General features: G+C 42.8%; 1 non-coding gene across 1 annotated transcript; it reads right to left on the reverse strand.

Moving 5' to 3' along the window:
- Window positions 1-6,019: 6,019 nt before the first annotated feature.
- Window positions 6,020-6,093, reverse strand: Trnaf-gaa. The gene has a single exon. It is a non-coding gene; the product is annotated as a tRNA-Phe (tRNA).
- Window positions 6,094-7,566: the final 1,473 nt, after the last annotated feature.

The following is a 7,566-nucleotide window of genomic DNA, read 5'->3' on the forward strand; positions in this document are numbered from 1 at the left end:
TGACCTAATGGATAGAAAACAAAAGCGTCATCGTCAATACATAGTGTCGGTCTCTCTCTTCCTCGATATTATATTCCGATTCGATATAGCGGAACGTCGCTCTGGCTATTCGATATGGATGCCACGATGTTCGCTCGAGCCTATCGTGATCCTCAATCCTTTATGGTTCTCTTTCGTTGGAGAGAGAATCGTGGAAAATTGTGCGAGACTTTCGAAAATCGGTTGAAGTTTTAGCTCGAAGCCGGTGGAAATTTTGCGACAAGAAAAGGGAGAAAAAGAGATGATGAGAATACTCGAGGAACGGTACGCGATCGATACACAAATTTGCTTCGAGATTACGGAAAATGTTCCGCTACTTCGATATCCTTGTAAATTATACGGAAATGTCAGCGAATGTTACCGTACGAAGCAGATACGTCGATGTACGTGACGCGGAGAAGAACCCATTAGCGAGTTGTTTGCATACTTCGGTGCACTACGTTCTTTTTTTCGTGACAGCCTGCCGGCAATACGAATCTGACCACGTTGAATCCGAGAAACTCCCTCATTGTCTCGCGAAGGAACAGCTGCAGCAAGCTCTAACCGGAAAACACCATGTGACATTTGCTCGACAGAAAGCGCCCCATCCCCGAGTACTTAGAAATAAAGAGTAAACCCGACGCGATCAATCAAAATGGCTATTCACTCGAAACCGTTCATCTTCTTTATGCATCGACTAGTTTCTTCGTCAGCCAACTTATCCACCGAGGGAAAAGAATAGTTGAACTAAGATTACAGTTACTTTATAGCTCCAACGTATCTTTGGGTTGTTCCAACACGAAAATGAGAGTAGTAACGTGCATACAAAATTGATGCGAATTTTCGCGCTACCATTAAATCATCAATATCGTCTCTGTAAAGCCCATCCCACAATGGCAGTAAGCAGTAAGAAGTAGGAAGTAAAAGTAAGAAATTGTCCAATCACAGTCGAATGTGAGAAGAATAATCAACTACGATTGGTCAATTTCTTATTCTTACTTCCTACTTCTTACTGCCATTGCTTAAGGCCTTCACACACACTTTCCGTAACAGTAACCGTAAGACGTAACGTAAGAATTGACCAATTACGATGGAGTATTCACAAAAATGGCGACCTTATGTTTCGACGATTTTCAACGTGATTGGTCAATTCTTACGTTACGTCTTACGGTTACTGTTACGGAAAGTGTGTGGGCCTTTACTGCCATTGTAGAATGAACTAACTGAACTCAACGACGAGACACCGATTGCTACACTGAGAAAAAAATGTTTCATAGTTATAATCTGTAATTAAAAATAATTATTCTAAATTATGGGCGATTGTTTTATTATATAATTTATTACCATTCAGCTATATACATTAAATAGCCAAGAAGGGGACTTGGTTTACATTAAACAACTACCTCACACATTCCACACATCCTCCATTCATTCATTCTTTCCATTCCTCCATACTTTCTATATCTATATCACATTAAATTCTCCTCTCTCTTTCTTCTTTCCTTTACCCCATTTCACTTTATCCTTTTTCTTTGATTTTACCCTCCCTTTCTCTCCACATTCTTTTTAATACTTTCCCTTTAATCTCATCGATTTCATCATCCCATATCCTTTCTTTTCCCCTACCTTCCATACTATCCATCTCCTCGAACCAGGGCGATTGTTTTATTAAATTCTACTATAAAATGTTAGTGACACAATAATTGTGTATGCACGTTACCACTACTGTTTCACTACGAAAAACGTGATTGGGGCCCGAGATAATTGTCATTTCAGTTAGGTCAAGCATTCTTTTTGTTCCCGGTGAGCTCTTTTTGCAGCGACGCGCAGTTTCGCCCGCCGTCACATCGCCACATCGTCACAAGGAAGATCGCGGACGGGGATTACTCTCGTTTAATCGGACCTTCACCGACATCGTCGCGCGCGCGTCGCAGTGTGCGTGCGACGGTGGAAATTACTTTGTAGCGTACGCCGGCACCTTGAGCCGCCGCGCAGATGGAAGTAATCGATATTCGCGAGCGGGTCGATATCTCGCAAGGCAAGGCCACGCTACGACCCTTCTACATTATTGATGCTTGATGGACGGCTTTTGTGGAATGGAGTGTCCGGCTGTTTGCGGGTCACCAAGCCTTGGCGTGCCGACGGTGTCACGACAGTTTTCTCGCTGCACACCGTTCTCCTCCTCTCTCTCTCTCTCTCTCTCTCTCTCTCTCTCCTCCTGTCCTTACCCTCCTCCTCTTCCTCCCACCCATCCACCTCGTCGTCGTTGTACAAGCACGTCGACACGCGCCTCCTCAATAATGGATGCGCCCGATTGCGAGATAAGCCGACATTTTTCATCGGCGAGAGACACCCCGAGACGCGCGCCAAGATGGAAAGGCTAATTTCGTACTCCCTCATCGAACGACACCAACGGAAGACACAAACTGTGGAAGAAGCTTATCTTCCTGCCGATCCCGCTGTACTCTCTCTCGATGTCTTCTTCTTCTCCTTTTTCAATGACGCCCACGAGAGTTTGAAATAGAGCAATGGAGGTCTAAGAGTTCTCATAAATTAAGCGCGTTACTTACCAATAACGCGACTCTGAGAGAGAGAAAGAGTACGGTTTTCTGAAAGCTCTTGTAGCGCACCGGGACGCTCTCTGATATGAGAACGAGACACACAGTGAAAGATTGCGGAGCTTCAAAGGGCAACGGCGAGATTTCAGGGCGGAATAGGTTTCGGCACACACACACATACACGCGCACAAAGTGCATCTCTTTTTGTCAGCGCTACCAACGTGGCGCAGATGCGAATTCTTTTGTATGATATTGGAATTTCGCTGGTCTATCGAATCGAGTCGCGTCTCTCTCCAATCGGCACAGTCGCGGCACAGCTCAACACGTTGATCGATACAGCCCCTTCTCGCCTCTTTATCGCATTTACAGTGACAAACATGTCGTGTGTACATGACGGCAGACAATGGCATTTAAGTGGCGGCTGAGCGCGCGCGCCTCGTGCCAACAAACACCGACGCGCGTTAAACGTCGCGTCTGTGGCGGCACGCGAAACGTGGAGTTGAAACTCTTAAGTTTTATTTCACCCCCAATTGGTCGCTGAGCTCCGCCAAACACGAAATTGCTCGTTTGAGTTCCTTCACGAGAGTAAATCGGAGAAAATCATATTTCTTTTAGCGTGGAGAAGCGAGGAAACTGCATTTACCAAAAAGACTATGCAATTCGTCGTCGACCTCGTTGTAAGCAGCCGGAGTATACGTCGCTCTTAACGAGCCTCTCGTCGCGCACACGGTGCCGTCGATCTAACAATGATCGCGAACAGCATCCCGGAGGGGAATTTGTCTCGCCATGTTCGTCGCAGCGCATATTTTTGCGAATAAGTTATCGGGCTAGCGGGACGATGACTGGGAAGGAGAGGCTGCGGCAATTAATGACATTTGTCGATTTTGCATCAGCCAGATATATAGAGCAGCGCCTCACTGCAATGCGGAATTCCTGGCTTTCGTGCACAGAAGATTGCAGCTAGAGTTGCCCGATGCCCCGCGGGCGATCACAAAGTGGGGAAACTCATTTATTAGCGCCGCTCGTTGTTATGCCTCCGAGCAAAGTCCTATTTCCGCATTTATTCCAGTCTGTAAACACAGAACCTCCGTCTTTGTGTGCGTGTGTGTGTGTGTGTATGTATTACATATAAAAAAACGTCAACACTGAACGTCCGTAGTGATAAAATTTCCCGTACTGCCATATTTTTGATTTCCCCAAAGCCTTAATCCGCCCGTGAGAAAAAGAGAGAAGAGCAAGAGATTTTTTTCCACTCGGATTGTATCGAGAGCGAACATGTGGAGCACCACGATATTTCTGCCGACGAAAACTTGTTCTTTTTCATTTGCAAGGTCTGTATTTTCCGATCGCTAGAGCCGCGAAGGGAAATATACGTTACGGGGCGGTACCGTTTGAATCAAACTGTTGAAGTTACATTAAAAAGGACAAAACGCGCACAAATTGTTCCGCCGTTATTACCTCGTCCTGTTTCGCGCCTTCTGTCCGCTTTGCCGAATTATTGACTTGGTTTACATTGTGCACTTGATACGCATATTAAATAATAACTTTCTATTGGATAATCTTAATATCGACGATATATATAAACAACGGTATATTAAGCTGGCATAAAACTCATCAATAAAACGTATTGTATTGATTGAATGCGTCGCCGTTGACATGCATTGTCGATATTACACGGAAAAAAAAGATTTGAATTAACCAAATATCTGGTCGAATATGAACGATTCAGAAATTGAAGTAACCCGAATTCTGTTTAAGTTAACAAGATTTTTGGTAGACTAACCAAACATGTCTAGTTATTTAACTAGATCTGTCTAGTTATTTAATCAGACGTGTTTAGTTAGTCTACCAAAAATCTTGTTAATTTAAACAAAATTCGGGTTACACTGTTAAATCCGTAATGTCAAATTATACTCAATTTGAGTTATTTTTAACCATTCCTATGAATCGCCACTGCTCCTACTAAATATATCGTTAATTTAACTAATGTAATGGAGTTAAATAATTTAACTTAAGAAATGTATTAAATTTGACTAAAATTTAGTTTATTTTTTATTATGTGCACGTTAATGTAACCTTTGTTTTAGTAAAAAATGACTTAATATTGTTTTAAATGGGTTGATTAGATGTGGTTGTTTTTTTAAACACATGTTTTGTGTTAAAATAGTAAATTTTGACACACATGATAGTTAAAAATAACTAAATATTATTTAACTCAAGAAATTGGTTTAAAATTGACCCTCCAATATTTAACAGTGTACTTTTCAATCGGAATTTCTGGATCGTTCATATTCGACCAGATATATTTGGTTAATTCAACCAAATCTTTTTTTCCGTGTAAGATTACACAGGCCCACAATTTAAAAAAAGTCTGTGCTGGGGGTCTGACTAGGTGTATTATACGTATTTTGGGCTGCTGAATCCAAATCCGGTGTCAGATTTGCTTCATCACCCTTGAGTTTTCCGGAAAATCGAGGAAATCGTGAAAAGGAGCAGATATCCAGGTTTTTACGGAGACATGTATTCAAGAAAAATTCTAGAGTGACAAATAACCCCATAATCCCACAACCAACGTTGAAAATACATTATGTACTTCAACATGGAAAACGAATTATTCTACATATCCCCTACGGGGCAGTTGTCATCATCTGCAACATCCTCTGAAGCAGCAGGATTTATCTGATCGACGATCATATATTGTAGAATTTATATTTCGAATAGAAAAAAGATTCCATCTCGTGGACAATAACATAAATGTGACCACGATAGGGCACGCACAGATTAGATTTTCTAATCTATGCGATGTTAAAGGATTGATGGGTGAACTAAAACCGAATATGTATGATGGTATATGGGTTATTGGGTTGTTCTAGTCATCAGATGTTGAAGTACATAATGTATTTTCAACGTTGGTTGTGGGGTTATAGGGTTATTCGTCACTCTAGAATTTTCCTTGAATACATGTCTCCGTAAAAACATGGATATCTGCTCCTTTTCACGATTTTCTCGATTTTCCTCAAGGGTGATGGAACAAATCTGACACCGGATTTGGATTCAGCAGCCCAAAATACGTATAGTACACCTAGTCAGTACCCCAGCACAGACAACTTTTTTTCAACCGAAATAATAGAACGCTCCTTTATAGAGTTAACTAATAGTGAAATATTAATGGCACATAAGAAGCTAGCACGGATGTCTTAGTGCTATTAAATACTAATATAATTTTAATATTAATATAATTGTGGGAGGATAAAAATGTCCAGTATGTCAAACGCACGTATCGAAATTTTCTCTTCGACTACCGTACGCGGAGAATCAACCTTCCATACTTAGACCGATTCTTGAGTCCCAAATTTAAATATATATTTTAATTAAAATCCCAAACCCCCATTAACCGAAGACTCAAATAGATTCCTGTTTTTTATATATGTTGCGAAAAAAACTGCCTCCGCCAGGACTCGAACCTGGAACCTCCCCACTTTTCGGGCGGGACGCCTTTCCATTCGGCCACCGAGGCTTCGACAGTAATCTCGCAACACAATGTTTATAAATTCTCTAAGATGTAAGGTGAGAAAGAACGAAAGAGTCGATCTCGTAAGAGATGTTATTGTACTACATTTATCCTCCCACGATCATATTAATATTAAAATTATATTAGTACTTAATAGCACTAAGACATCCGTGCTAGCTCCTTATGTGCCATTAATATTTCACTATTAGTTAACTTTTTTTAAATTGTGAGCCTGTGTTATCTAATAGAAAGTTACTATTTAGTACGCGTATCAAGTGCACGATGTAAACCAAGTCATTGCGAATGACGCGATGACTCACCATGCACAGACGGAATCCACAGAGATCCCCGTCGCGACATACACAGAGAATCGCGAGTCGTATCATGTATCGCCGTAAGGGGACTCATGCGCGCGTAATGCGCGCGGATTCTCATTCTCGCCGTGGGTTTCGTGTCCATCTCTCTGCGGCATTTATAAAAGTGAGAAAATCGATATTAGTCGTTTCAGTTCCCCTTCCGCATCGCGTGTGACCCTCGGGGTGGCTCATCAGCGATCTCGTTTCTTTCGCGTGTAGCACCCCTAGCGATAAATCTACGTTATTTCTAACTGCGTATTCGACGTCTCGTGAAAAATCTCCTTTGCCTCGGAAAATAATAATAAATTCTCTCTCTCTCTCTCTCTCCCTCTCTCTTTTTCTGCACCTCGGATATAACCCAAGTAGAAAGTATGTTTCTTGCAACTTAAATTGCAAATGACGCAGCTCGCGTAAGTCACCGCGAGTCAGAAACTTATCAGAAATATCGCGAAATGTAGGAATAAAATGACCGTGATATCTATATTCCATAGGAATAAAGAGAAGAAAGAGTGACGTGAGCGGAATCACGGGGCGCATCATTCGGGTCGAGCTGTTATCGGAATTACATCGAGAAAAATGACACGCACGTGACTCCGTCTTGCCTCGTTCTGTTTCGCGCGTTCTATCGACAACCGACGGCGCCGACGTCGTACGTGATCGCCTTGCCGAATTATCGCGAAGACCGCGAAATCGCCATGCGCAGTAGTGAATTATTAAATCGAGCCTGTAGATTCTAATCCCAGCCCTCAGATCATTAAGATTCGCGTCGTTCTTCTCCGCCCACGACGAGACGTGTAGGCGCACGCGAACGGATTGTTTCGCGGGGGAGAATCATATTTTCCGCAGGCGTATCCATCTTAATTCCGCGTCGTGGAATTGCAACACGTCACGCTTAACGGCGGCACGAGAATGAGGCTCGGCGTGCTATTTGCGTGCAGCGGATATTTCTACTCTTCTCGCGAAGTCGTCACCGCGATTGCGCCCGACTCGCAACACGTGCTGCGGGCGCAACGTAGGCTTCGTTACATCAATAATTGAGTTGCTATGGAGTTCGCGAACGCGCGAAGCCTTATTTTCAAAGTGCGTTTGAACGGCGGCAACTTATGCACCGGGGTGGGGGGGG

This window comes from Odontomachus brunneus, unplaced genomic scaffold (genome assembly GCF_010583005.1).
Source record: "Odontomachus brunneus isolate Ranch 3 - 2012 unplaced genomic scaffold, Obru_v1 Obru_scaffold_012, whole genome shotgun sequence".
Classification (NCBI taxonomy): domain Eukaryota; kingdom Metazoa; phylum Arthropoda; class Insecta; order Hymenoptera; family Formicidae; genus Odontomachus; species Odontomachus brunneus.